Source organism: Alnus glutinosa, chromosome 10, assembly GCF_958979055.1.
Source record: "Alnus glutinosa chromosome 10, dhAlnGlut1.1, whole genome shotgun sequence".
NCBI classification, from domain to species: Eukaryota; Viridiplantae; Streptophyta; class Magnoliopsida; order Fagales; family Betulaceae; genus Alnus; species Alnus glutinosa.
Genome location: NC_084895.1, coordinates 7,217,236 through 7,231,506, shown reverse-complemented (window position 1 = coordinate 7,231,506; position 14,271 = coordinate 7,217,236). Strand labels below are relative to the sequence as shown.

The 14,271-nt window shown below is 33.4% G+C and overlaps 1 long non-coding RNA gene across 1 annotated transcript; it reads right to left on the bottom strand.

The window, feature by feature from the left end:
• Positions 1 to 11,358: 11,358 nt before the first annotated feature.
• Positions 11,359 to 13,538, bottom strand: LOC133880624 (uncharacterized). The gene is made up of 2 exons (XR_009902342.1): positions 12,985 to 13,538; positions 11,359 to 11,601 (listed from the first exon to the last, which is right to left on the bottom strand). It is a non-coding gene; the product is annotated as an uncharacterized LOC133880624 (long non-coding RNA).
• Positions 13,539 to 14,271: the final 733 nt, after the last annotated feature.

The window sequence follows — 14,271 nt, the reverse complement described above, 5'->3', positions numbered from 1 at the left end:
ATGTGATCTAAATTTTAATGATAACACCTAAATTGTGATTATAATTAACACATTGGTAATTCTAATCGGACCAACCGACCAATTCTAATAATTTAATTTAGGATTATATGAATTACATTGTCATTATATATGAATAATATGATTAAGCACAAATGCACAATGTTATATCATATAATTAATGTATGTAATCTATATACTAAATATTTGTATCTGAGACTCTAAATATTTGTATCTGAGACTCTAAATATTTTTAATAATTATTAGATACTTAAAATCTTACATCATACTTAATCATTATATTTGTATACTTATATGACATTATGTGCTATAATTTATACTTATAGCTTGATTAATATATATATATATATAATTTATGATTTTGAATTATGAATTATGAATCATATCATATAACTTGACTTATGAGATTATAATTTATCTATGATAACATTGATAAGTATAATCATTATAAGTCATAATTATCATAATTCCTAACTATCTTATAATAATACTAATATCATATGATCATATGACCTAAGTATTATCGTATGATCATATGATTCATACGATCTAAGTTATCTAACAATTCATATGATCTTAGATATTAGATCACGTGATGACAGTGATTCATAAGTATCTAATAATAATACTTATAAATTATAACATTAGATATAGTGAATCAATGATTAATTACATGTCATATGCCACAATATTATATTATTATATGTTCGTATAATACTATTATATTACATGAATAATATAATATAAATCATATGATTAAGTATTTGAATTGTCATTATATCATATGATTAAGTGATTAACAGTTAAGTATTGATATTATTCACTTTTACTATTTTATATACATATTAATATAACCAAACAATTATAATCAATTAAGATTTATTGACCATTTTTATTTGTTACTTAATTTATGCTTACATATAATATATTATTTATTAATATACTATATTATAAAAATAAGTTATATATTAACAAATTAATATATAACATATATATATATATATATATATATATATATATATATATATATATATATATATATATACACACACACGAGTCGAGCCTTAATAAACGAGTCGATCCTTATACGAGCGGGCTCATGAGCTTTAGTCGAGTCGAGTCGAGTTTATACGAGTTTGCATCGTTTAATAATCGAGTTTGATTTTCGTGTTCACATTTAATAATCGATTTGAACACGAGTCGAGTTTATTCGAGCCGATCTAGAGTAAGCTCACGAGTAGTTCAGCTCGTTTACACCCTATGAATGACCATGAGAATAAATATTGACTTCTAATTTAACCAAGTGTGTGTGTTTGTATGCAACAAAATATCTTAACTGCGGAATTTAAATAAGACAAGATATTTGTTACGAAGTGGAAACTCTGTGAAGAGAAAAACCACTCCGGGGCAGCCAAACCCAAGAACTCCACTATCCAAAAACAAAGCTAGTTACAAGACACTCGTACTCACATACCCTTATGCAGTAGTCATACCTTTAACTCTGACATGAAGCCCATCGTGAACACTCCCCAACCAGATCTTCCATCTGAAGGGGTTTTTAATGGATTCCTTTACCTTAAGGCCAACCCCTAAGATAGACTTCACACGAACAGTTGAGCACACACCGGCAACGGCTTGAGAGCTAGCAGATCTTCGATTCTCCCTAAACACCCTCTCAAAGCACTATGGAATTCACTATTGAATTCTGTACAAAATACAAGCCTAGGGCCCTCTATTTATAGGCTTATAGGAAACCTAAAACTGCTGAGATTTGAGCTCTGGCTGTCGAGCGTCCGGATGAAAGTTAGCCACATCCGGATGGTTTTCTGCGATATCCTTTCAGAAACAACGTAATTTTATCTTTATCAGGTTCACGTCCGGACGGCTTGACCGAGCGTTCGGACGGTCTTAGCTAAAATCCTTTCCACGTTCGAACGGAACTCTGGAGTATTCTAAAATACTGGACATCGTCCGGATGTGTTGCCACATCATCCGGACGGCTTGCAGAGACTTCCCAAACAGTGTCGACTTCTGAAATCCAATTCCGTGTTGAACAATAATTGACCTAGCGTCTGGACGGTGTTGCACTGACGTCCGGACGTCTTCATCGTTATCTGTAAGACACTACGGGGCGCCCGAACGCCTTTAAAGGCTCGTCCGGACGGTTGCTTAGGAACTGACTGTTCTGACTTGGAAATTGCATGGAATCTTCATGGACATCTTCTTAGAAACTTGTGACCATACACATGGCATGAAATGAGACACTGTCCATATTACTTGAAGACTCTGAATAGAACCGATAATCCTGTTAAAAAGCAACCGTTACATAAAGTGTTTTTGTCAACCAGAATGTTGCCAATATAAAATACTAACAAACTCCCCCTTTGTCTATTCTGGGACAAAAAAAACACTTGACCGGTTTGGAAATACATTCCCGGTCCAAAACAAAAAATACTCCCCCTTTTTGTCTCAAAAGGACAAAAGCTAAATAGAGTATAAGAGAAAACCACAATTACTAAAATTCAAAACAACAAGAATAATAGTAAAGTGTCTCATCAAAAGCTCAAATCAACATAAGAGAAAACCAAAACCTCAAGATATCACATTTCCTGAATTTGAGCCACTTCGGCTTCTTGCTCCTAAAGCTGGGAAACTATAGACTGAAAATTTTCAGTCACTTAAGTCTTTTAGCCCGAAACTGATCATCCACAGAAAAAAATCCTCTAGACAAGTGGTCTGCAAAATGATAAAGAAGAGTGCAAATCTAGAGGAAAATGTTACAGAAGACTCTATATGAGTAGGGGGAATAAGCTCATCTAAAATTTGAGATTTCTGGAACATATGATTTCAACACTGGTCTATTTTCCAAAGAGCCATTTGTCTGACACTATGCTGGAAGCCACCGGACAACATATTCCTGAAAATATTTAAAACATAAATCTATTCAAAAATAACACCACAAGGAAATATTAGATCCTGTTAGTTTCAAAAAGAATGTGGTATTATGATGGCTATCAATTGGATGCATAAAGAAATACAAAAGTAGATACAGCAATCCAAAAGACATGGATTAGTTTTATCCATCCTGCATAAAGACAAAAAGACATTCATGCACAATCTCTCAAATCATAATCAATTAAAGATTCCAATATTCTAAAAAGAACAAAAACTTAAGAGAATAAGGGAAGTCAAAGGAAATACCTTGGAATGAGAAAAGATGTGCAGAGAATGCCAAAATCTCGGGATCAATCCGAGAGAAAATGTGACGACCAGTTTCTTTTATTTCTTTTATTTCTTTTTTATTTTTTTTTTATATACAAAACATTTCATAAACATTAATCCCTTAAAATACAAACGGATCTTCACAGTGGCACGACGATATGTCGCAAAGCCAACATATGATACATACCCCATAATATGTACCTGGTATATCAGAGTATACCATCTATCTACTATGTAGTGGAAAATGTAAACCTAATAGTGGAAATCACCTCTTAAACATCTATCGCAAATATTTACAACAAAGAGACATTAAATAACTATATGATTAAATCTTCCCACAATTAAATACATAACATAAATGACTTTATACATTAACCAGTGACACAATCGTCACAAGGTATAAACAAACCTATAAAATAGTGGACAACCCATGGTCCGACAATTACAACCGTTGCGGCGTGCGTTAGTCATAATATCCCAAGCATACTTCTACAACACCATCAACTACGACTGAAATACCTGCAGCCAAAGGAACATCTATACGGTTGTGGGGGTTTGCCACATCCGTATAGGTGGAATTATGAGCCCACCGTCTTAGCATACATAAATACACTAAGACCTCAGAGGTATACTATTCACTGAGTTTTCGTAAAGAACCAACTTTTCCTTTTTAGTCATGCGTACACTATAACAGCCACCAATTTTATAAATTTTTGTTTGAAAACCCCCATAGCTGATATAGTACACACCGACTAATAGAAAACATTTAAACATACTAGGCAGCTGAGCTTATACATAGAAGTTTCATTGTTGGAAACAACTACATACATTCTCATATACTATAATACTTTTATGATTGATGTCCAATGCTTTTTAACACGCAACCAGACGATAGAAATATACATAAGCTCTTTTCCATTAAAACTCTTATGCATATTAATACATCTAGCAAAACTACTCATAGTATAAAAACATCACTCATCAAAACCATGCTATAAATGATCATGCAATGCACATCATGGGAATTACCCCCAAGAACATCATGGAAATTAATCCAAGCATCATGGGTGTTACCCCAAGCATCATGGAAATTAATCCAAGCGTCATGGGTGTTACCCCAAGCATAGTTTCCCGTGAGCTATAAACCTCACTTCGATGCACGTTTAACGTTCATATGCATATGCCTCATGCCTTAAAACAATATACATTTCATTTCATAAATCATGCCTTTAACACATGGTTTCTTTATAAAAACATAAACAATCCAACATATCATTTCTTAGGCAATTTGCATAACTTAAATATCTAACTTATACTCACTCTAAAATCACATATCATATTCATACTTCAAAACATCATCATAATTTCAATATACTCAAAAGTACTTAAATCATCCAAAACAGATCATAATCAACATACAGTTGGTTCAGATTTGTAAAATAATATATATTTTGCAATTCATTATATATGAAAATAATACTTCTCAGTGAGTAGAATACTCACCTTAGCTGCATTGGACTCATGACTCCAACATTCCCCCGTGTTCTAGTTACTTGAACTCTAGATTGGAGAACCAATTTAAGTCTCCAATCCGGACACGATCCTGCAAACATTGTTATTGTTAGACTACACTATTGAATCTCATACTATGGCATCCAAACTACTCGCGTGCTCACACGTCGCATAACCAGCTTGTAAAGCTAATTCGGCACTTTTAGCTACTATTAGGTTAACACTTAGGTTTAGGTTCATATTTTGTTCCACTTTAATCTTTAAGACACATTTGTTATTTTATGTCTCCTTATTATCGTTACATCATATTGTCATTATTGTTACTCTTTTTATAACTTATTGCTTATGTACTAACTTAACATTATTTACCGGACTCATATTCACGTATATGTCTGTGTGTGTATATATATATACACACACATGCAACGCTTAACAGGCTTAAACCTAATTTAATGATACACTTAAACACTTGGTATACGTAGATAGGTAAATTGGGTACCATGTTACCTTATTATCATTATTAACTATAAGCCTTATAGTTGGTTATCCATTTAAGCTAAGTGTATTCAGTCCATATACATATATATATATATATATATATATATATATATATATATATATATATATATATATATATATATATATATATATATATATATATATATATATATATATATATATATATATATATATATATGTACATATATGTATAAAGTGCTTATTAAGTTAAGCACAAACCATAATATGCTTAGGTATTTCATATTGCATAAGTAGACATACTAATCATCTAGTTACATTATCAATTGACTTTGGAGTCTATTTATGTATTTCTATAATGTCACTATTTTATATTTGTTGTCTTAAGGTTATTTGGATAATTTACCACTATTTGACGTTCTTATCCTAATCGTTGTCCCTTATGATATAGATATTAGGCTTTAGATTTATAACTTATTTTGTTTCTTACCTTAAATACAATTTCTAATATATTTAATGTTTTATCCTTATTAACTACTAACCATGTAAGTAGTTTAGATTTAGAACTTTTAATCTTATTTAACATTATAATTTAATAAATCATATTAAACTAACTTACAATTGCATATTGTAATATATATTCATTTATTACACTCTAATTGTTTAATTATTCGTTTTCCTTCATTGTTTGTTTCATTTTCTCATTTTGTACTAAGACTAAAGTCATTTGATCTCATTCGATTCATATAAGCATAACAAAGGCCCAACTTTAATTCCTAACCATATTTGCCATCTATACAAAGAGTATAAATACATTAACTTCAAACCCTTCTCCAACAAGCCAACACTTACCCAACACTCAACAATTTAACATCACAAATCCACCATTCGGCCAACCACCTAAATAAGCGTCCATCAACTACCATTTCAACAAGCACCTTTTCTCTTCAAGCTAGAAGAAAAACCCAACTAGCCTAATTTATAGACAATCAACCATAGCCATCAAGAACTACCCGGAATTAGCATCCAAAGACTAATCAACCAATCGATACCCACTGCCAAGACTCGCACACACATCCGGCCATCTAAGTAACCGATTTGGCTACCCTAGGACCACTCCAATCCAAACATTCAACCACCGAAAATTAACTCAAAGGACTCCTAACCAAACACTCATGTAGCAAGCATAATCGCAACAGAAAAATCCATATCCTACGGTCAAAACCTATAAAACCTAATCACAACTCTAACAATACTACACCCAAGCTCCAATCGGTTACTACCAACAGACCCAAGAAGAAAAAACCATAATTTACAACCAACAGAGAACCCATTCGGTTTAGCCAAGAAAACCCCCAAAACAGGACACTTTGAGCCCTACACCTCACGGTTTCCACCCAACATCATTGCAAACACACACATATTCGGCTAAAACAAGAATCAACCGAGAATCTCTAATAATCAAACCCATTGTTTGCTACCCAAAAATCCAAGGACAAGACCCATTCGATCAAACCCCCATAATCACGGCTTAGCCGATCCAACAACAATCAGGCTTTATAATAATCCAATTTACAAATTAAACTAAATCATAGAATTTATATACCTTGGGGATTTTCTCAGAAAATCCATCAAAATTCACCACTGATTCCACCCGAAAAGTCGCCGGAAAACAAACATGGAGAACCGGGTCTCTTCCGGGTTCAACGGGTCACGGGTTTGAGGAGTTCTGGGTTACGGGTCTTCGCCGGAAATCCCGCCGAAGATCGATTGGGAAATCGGGTCTCACCAATCGGGTTACAAGTTACATCAGGTTCTCTCTTCCGGGTCTCACTAATCAGCGGTTGCATCTGGTCTATGGGTCATTGGCTCAGCGAAAATTAGCCCACCGCTTCACCGGCATCATCCACCGGAGGATCGAGCTCCGAACTCGGTCTCTCTCACACTCTCAATCTCTCTGCTCTCTCGGTCTCATCTTTCTACTCTCAACTCTCTCTCAGATCTCCCTCTCAATCTCCCGATCTCACTCTCTCGTCTCTCTCACTCTGTGTTCGGGTGGGTAGAACAGAGAAGAATAGAAGAGGAAAGAAGAAAGAAGAGAAGAAAGAAGAAGAAGGAAGTGTGCGATGGTGAGGGGGAGAGAATAGATCACGTGTGGGGGTGAGAGAGGAGAGAAAAGAACGATGATAAGGTGACATGTGGCACCTTGTGAGTGATTGGGAAGAGATGATGAAATCTCTCACAACCAATCGAGTTGTGACACGTAGCAAGGATGAGATCTCCTTCATTTAAAGCCTCCAACTTATATAAATTACACTAAGGCCCCATTTTATAATATTTCTATCAATTATAAACTGTTATTTAGCCCATCATTTTTAATTCTATTAACACTTACACTTATAATTAATTATTTACTTACTAAGACTTATTCTATTATTTATTTTAACTCTATTATTTTATTTTAGACTTATTATATTTCCATAATATAAATATTATCACCTAGAATACAATTATTAGCCTCATCTATTTAATAAATATAATTTATTAATTTCTCAACTCTTTATTTATTTTCTTGGATCTTTACAGAAAACACACACAACACACACATGATAGAATAGGCAAAAAGTAGTGTGTGTTTGGCAGAGAAAACAAAAAGCTCGAGTTTGGACATGGTACATACTCGTCCGGACAGCATGCTGTCAGATAAGAGATTGACAGAGCCGAGCATGTCCGGACGCAAGAACATGTCTGTCCAGACGCTTCACACTAAAAGCTGAAAAACAGAGGAAAATATGCAGAAAATAATTTTCCTAACGTTAGCTTCAGAACACACATGTATAAATAACTGATAAAACAGTCAAATAGCATTTCAAAAATATACCAAGATATAATTGAGAGTTAAGAGTCAATAAGGACAAAAATTTTCCTGCAGATAGAAATTTTTCAATAGTAAACTTAACTCATGCAATGCGTGTGTGTGTGCAAGCTTTCTCAATAAGGTATGAAGTTCATTGATATGACTTAAAGCAACCGAATTTTCTAAATAAGAGAGAAAATCAATGTTAGATTAGTCAAAAGTCAAACATTTTTTTACTAGGGCCTAGCCACCCTCATCTGATACACTCCCCCCCCAAGCTGCAACACTTTTCTTTTACTTCGTCTTTTAGTGACCGTCTATTTCCGCAATGATTTGGTCATTGACTATTTCTATAGAGACAAGTTCAAGAACAGATTTATAACATAAAAGCAGTAAATCTTTTTATTTATCCATATTTATTCAGTTTTGAATGCTTTTTATCACTTGGTGCTGCAACCTAGAGAGATGCCAGAATTTATGGGTTCTAGGTTCAACTAGCTAGTTGGTCAATTTGACCATCTTAGCAAAAAAATCTCTCTCATTAGAATTTTTAGAAGCTAAAAGTCAGAGAGAAAAAAATACCTTAGGGGAGCTTTGGATAGTGTACAATTTTTCATCACATGAGAAAAGCAACTATCTAGTATTAAGATGCACAGGAAAACTTAGCAAATATTAGACATAAACTTTCAATCATATATAAGCATACTCAATTAATGCACAATGAACTGAGATATCAGGCAAAAATACATACAATATCTGAAAAACAACTCTAAAAAAAAAAAAAGAAATTATGCATCTTTTCCCCCAATTTTTTTTGTTGTTGAAAACAATAAAATAGAAAAACAACGAGGACATGCTTATGGAAAAGGAAATAACATATAGTCCCAACATGTAAGGTAAAATCAAACCTGTCATCAGGGAGAGAGGTTTAGAAATATCAAGACAGAAAAGCAGCTGCCTGACGTGCTTTAATTGTTATCCCTAAAAAAATATTTGTAGAAGTTTCTCAAGGCAACAAGAGAAAATATGGAGATAGAATAAATGGTTCCTCAAATAGAATACAAGGCACGAATATGATATGACATAATAAACTATGCAATGCAAAACATACCTGACATGCACTAGGATTTAGGAACCAAAATTCTAGGTATGGTAAGACTTCACCTCTACTAGGTGAGTCCACTCCCCCTCAAGGGGTGAATGGTCTCATCATTCCTGACTCATACCTGCTTGACCCGTGGCGGTGGCTTACAGGTCTTGTTCATGTTGTCCATTCTTCTTAGGATACATTTCATTAGGCTTAGCGCGCAACCCTTCATAGCCATGGTTGCTAATGGGCTTCTGCGGCTTTCTCTTATAGCGCCTTGAATTGTTCTTCTTTGATTTGCCACTCTGATTGGTAGGAACTAACTTCAGCTATCACTGCTGATGCCGTGGAGCTTGGAATGTAGTCGGAGGTAGAGTGCCTGATGTAGCTCTTGTTGGCAGCTTCTTCTGACTCTTCGACTTCTGACCTTGAAGATTTGGACATTGGGCCGGATGTGACCGGTGATGCCGCAGTGATGACAGGTGGGCATGCTTCTTTTGTTGGAATGCTGCTTGACTTTGTCTGCAGAAATATGGTTAGCATTCTTACAAACAATATTGCACTTACCTTTATATGTCTCCTAGGCAGAGGGACATATTTTGATGAGGAAGAATCTTCAACTTCACTTTTCCTCAGAGCATCCTGCTTAATCCAAGGCTGTGGGATTTCAATAAATAACAATTTGGCCTAATATGACCAATCTTTCCACAATTATGACACTTAGGAATAAACTTACCTTATATTCCTGATTCCTTGGAGTTAGGCATCACTTGATTAGTTAAGCAATAATTATCTAAATAAGTTGTATCTTCTATCACAGGCTTAATATCAATAGAATCTAATTTAGAATCAGAAGCATGTGAAGTAGAAGTACTTAAATCATTAACAATTAAATCAGGTTTGTTAGAAATATCTGTATGAATACAAAGCATGCTTTTCAAATTATTACTAGAGAATTTTTTCAAGAGATCCTCTGATTCTTTTAATTTTTTTCTCTAGTGCATCAACCATATCAAAAAGTATGGTATTCTCAGATTTCAAAGAGTCAATCAAAACATATGATTCAAATAATTGTAAAAACAAAGACTCATTTTCTTGCTTAATCTTCTTGAGTTCTCTATTGGATTTCTTAAAGAGTTTACCTATCACAAGGGTATATTTAGAGAAATCATAAAAATCATCTTCAGAGAACTCAGGAAGATTTATGTTACAAGAAGTCATGGTCACACTCAAGAAATAAATCTAAAATAGATGTGTAACCTGCTCTGATACCAATTGAGAATAAAGTATTTTCTTGGTGTTTTCATCATACTTTACCTAACTAATCATTTAGTTTGTTTAATTTACATTTTAAACACCTAATTAATGTCTTAGACATTACATTTTTGATGCTCCAAAATTCATTGTGGATGTATCTGGTTTAACAATCCACATTGTCAACACAATGCATAGTTTCTTAAAGTGAACAATGCGTCTATTCACGAAATCAGATGCCTTCACAATTTGGAGGGTCTTCGGACCTGTAGATAATTTTAAAATCCAATTATGCTTTAGACCTCATTTATGTTTTATATATATTCCAAAATTTTCTAGAGATTTAATTTAGGTTTTAGTTTGTTAAATCGAATTTCAATATTTATTTTAAAATTGAAATTCTTATTGGTGTTGGAATATTAATTGCTTGTCTATAAAATATGAAATTTGATAATAGTGCTCCAGTTTTTTAGAAGGTAAGTTTGTGGTTTCAAAAATAAAATATCAAGGCTATTTTCTCCGTTTATTTAGATCAGTAGTAGCCACACGTGGATATTGCGATTAATGCAATTATCTAGGTGGGGTGCTACAAAACAATTTTATGAGGCCTTTTTGGTGGTTCAACCACCCCCATAACTGGCCTTCAGGGGTGTCTGAACCACACCAAAAGGTGACCAGTAGTGGTTGGCCCCCCACTAGTCCACCCCAAACCGTATTGAACTAGACAGGGTGGCGGACCTACCACTCTAAACCATATTTTTCTTTTTCTTTTGCCTTTTATTTTATGGGTATATTTTTCATTTCATGAGAACTTTATGAGAAAATGGTCGTAACTTGTAGGGAGATATCATTTTGTTAAAAGGCAAAACACTGGGATTGACAAGTTCAATTCAAAATTATAAGGATTTATTGAATACCAAGTCAAACGACATCGGCTAATTTAGCAATTTTCCATTAAATATAATATTACATCTATTGCATAGGGTTTAGTAATAAAAACCAACCATAGGTCCAGCAAAACTATAAAACACAACTATATCACATCAGGTAGTACATCGTCCCTAATTGATATTATTCAACAACTCAAAACAATATTATTTGAAAGGATGGCCAATTGAGCACTGCCATTACAAATCTTGCTCTCACACATTTCCAGGGAAGCCTCCATACGAATCTGTAACCAAGAATGCTTTATGTGTGAAATACAGTTTAAAAAATAAAGTGAGTAATGAAGAACATGGAACAGCATGCTTTGAGTCAAGTAAGTAGAAAGGTAAATTAATTAGGTAAAAATTATGCTTAATGGACAAATGATGAGCGAAAAATATAAAATCTTATAACGCTTGTTTACCACTAGGCATGGCTACTGAATTACCGAAGCCATCAAGTAATCGTCATCTCAACCATCCACTTCAACCATTATATCTCAAATATTTTCTTAAATTTTCATTTCTTAATCTGTTTCTTATTTATCTAGTATCATATCTTTAAGAAAATGATTCTTTGTGTTGATGTCAAAACTGTTTGAGGAAGTCGCGTTATATGTTTGGCATAACAATATATGTGACTTGAATGTGTCACTTCTCATTTATTTTGTACAAGAAAACTAAAATTGCACTTTAATAGGCAACGACGCAACGACAAACGGGTTTAATGACGTATATCAAAGACCAAAAGGCTAAATTAGAGTATTAAACAAAGAGATAAATTTTTATACCCAAACACAGTAGTTGTTGGAAGAGGTAGAGATAAAATTAAGGGATAACTTCACAAAAGGGTATCGAACTATAGACCGTTTTGACGGAAGGACACTAAACTTCAAAAACTGTCGAACTCGGGTATTCAATTATCCTAAACCCTCACTTTAGGGATTCCGTCTGGTTCAGGCGTTAAAACCAGACGAAATTGCAATCACGTGACATGCACGTGATTTTTTCGCCCGTTTCTACCTGTTTTGCCCATATGAGCAATAGAATGTATAACTACTATTCAAAAATTTATTTTAAAAAATCTTATAGAGGACGAATAACGGTATTCGTGACTTCTATCACTAGAATTCACTAACATGAGATATTTATTGCTTCCAATTCAAATTAAATAAATCTATTTGGTAATACATGGGAACCAATACAATTTTTTTTTTTTGGTGTGTAGAATGAAAGAGTGATAATCAATCATTATGATAATGATAAAAAAAATTGTTTGACATTAATTTATGTATTGTTGTTAACTATTAAGGGCTTCACAAGTTATAACAATATTGTATAGATAGCAACTTTTGGTACGTGTTAAGATTTATGAACAAGAAATATACACAAATTTTGTAGTGAATGAAAATAAAATAATCCACAATAAACATGCTTTTGATGTTCTAGAAATATACAAAAGTTGAAAAGTCTTCCTTGGCGGCATAACAGAAGATTGATAAGCATTCTAAAAATCAAGTCGCAACATGGTTTCCTTTTTTATGTTATAGGTAGTTACTTTGATGACAGTCAAATGGCTTAAGAGAGAGAGAGAGAGAGAGAGAGAGAGTAGTTAGAAATCATTACTCGACCTTATGCTAAGGATTCCGCACATAGACGTACGACATTTGAGTGCCTCGTTTATGGATGTCTAGCACATGATAAGTAACAGGATTCAACTTCGTTTATTTTACGCCTTACGCATTCGATCAGGCACGCCCAAAACCATTTAACCACGCTCTTATCTAGGCCAAGAACAATACGACAATTTCTGAAACTGGCACGAAGACAAAATTTAAATTTAAATCCCTTTTCTGGCCAAGTTTTCTCACAAGCTCTAATTGTATTTACAACACATTTATGCATCTGTCCGTGAACTTCGTCAAGGTCAAAGGAGTGAGGATACATGATGGGCATTGGAGATGGACAAATAAAGGGAGGGCCAAGATTATTAGTTTGAACAGTATTAAGTTTGGAGAAATGAGGACACTGGATGGGAGATGAAAATGGAGTGAAAGAGATATGGCTATGGTTGTTAGCTTGCACTTTTAGGAGAATGAGGATAAGAAACTCTATCACCACTACCATAAGTTTTCTAATACATTTGCAAGCCATAGATTCTCCTCCAATTTAGAAACTTTTTATTTTGACATACAACTAAAACGATAATTAAGGCTTAGCCCTTATATACTCTGCAAAATTTATTTTTTCTTAAAATAATTCGATTCAAATAAATGTTATTTAATAGTTCAGACTTTTGTATCTATGGTTGGGTTTAAATTATGTGACTTTTAGGTTAACTAATAGCTTTTTGTTAGGATTGAAAGATTTTGAAATAGTTTTTTGTTAGCATATAGTTTTGGGAAAAACATGTGTGCAAGTAAAAAAGTAGTTTCAAATTGACAACTCAAGGGGATGACCCATACAAAAGTTTTGAAAAAAAAAAAAAAAGACTTGCAAAGCATGATAATTAATATTTATATTGTAATACTCTGAATTCAACCATTTTATATTGTTAACACACACACCCACACACAAATATATAATACTGAAAGGAACTTGCTTTCATGAAAAGCAATAATTTTAGAAAACAATTGAAGTTTTTATAAGTGACAGAGATTTAAAGCTTATATAATGAATTAACTTGATTGAGAATGAGAGTAAAAGTATTGGTCCAATACTTAAAGCAATGGAAAATACTATATCACATGACATTGCATAAGTTGCCTTCTTTTTATTTTTTATTTATTCAAGCCAAAACAAATATTGTCTCGTGGTATGGGTTATGAGTTCCAAAAAAAACTTTTATTTAATTAATTGGTAACTTGTATTAAAATCACAAAAACCATTAAAGGATCCATCACACGTTCCAGTTGGAC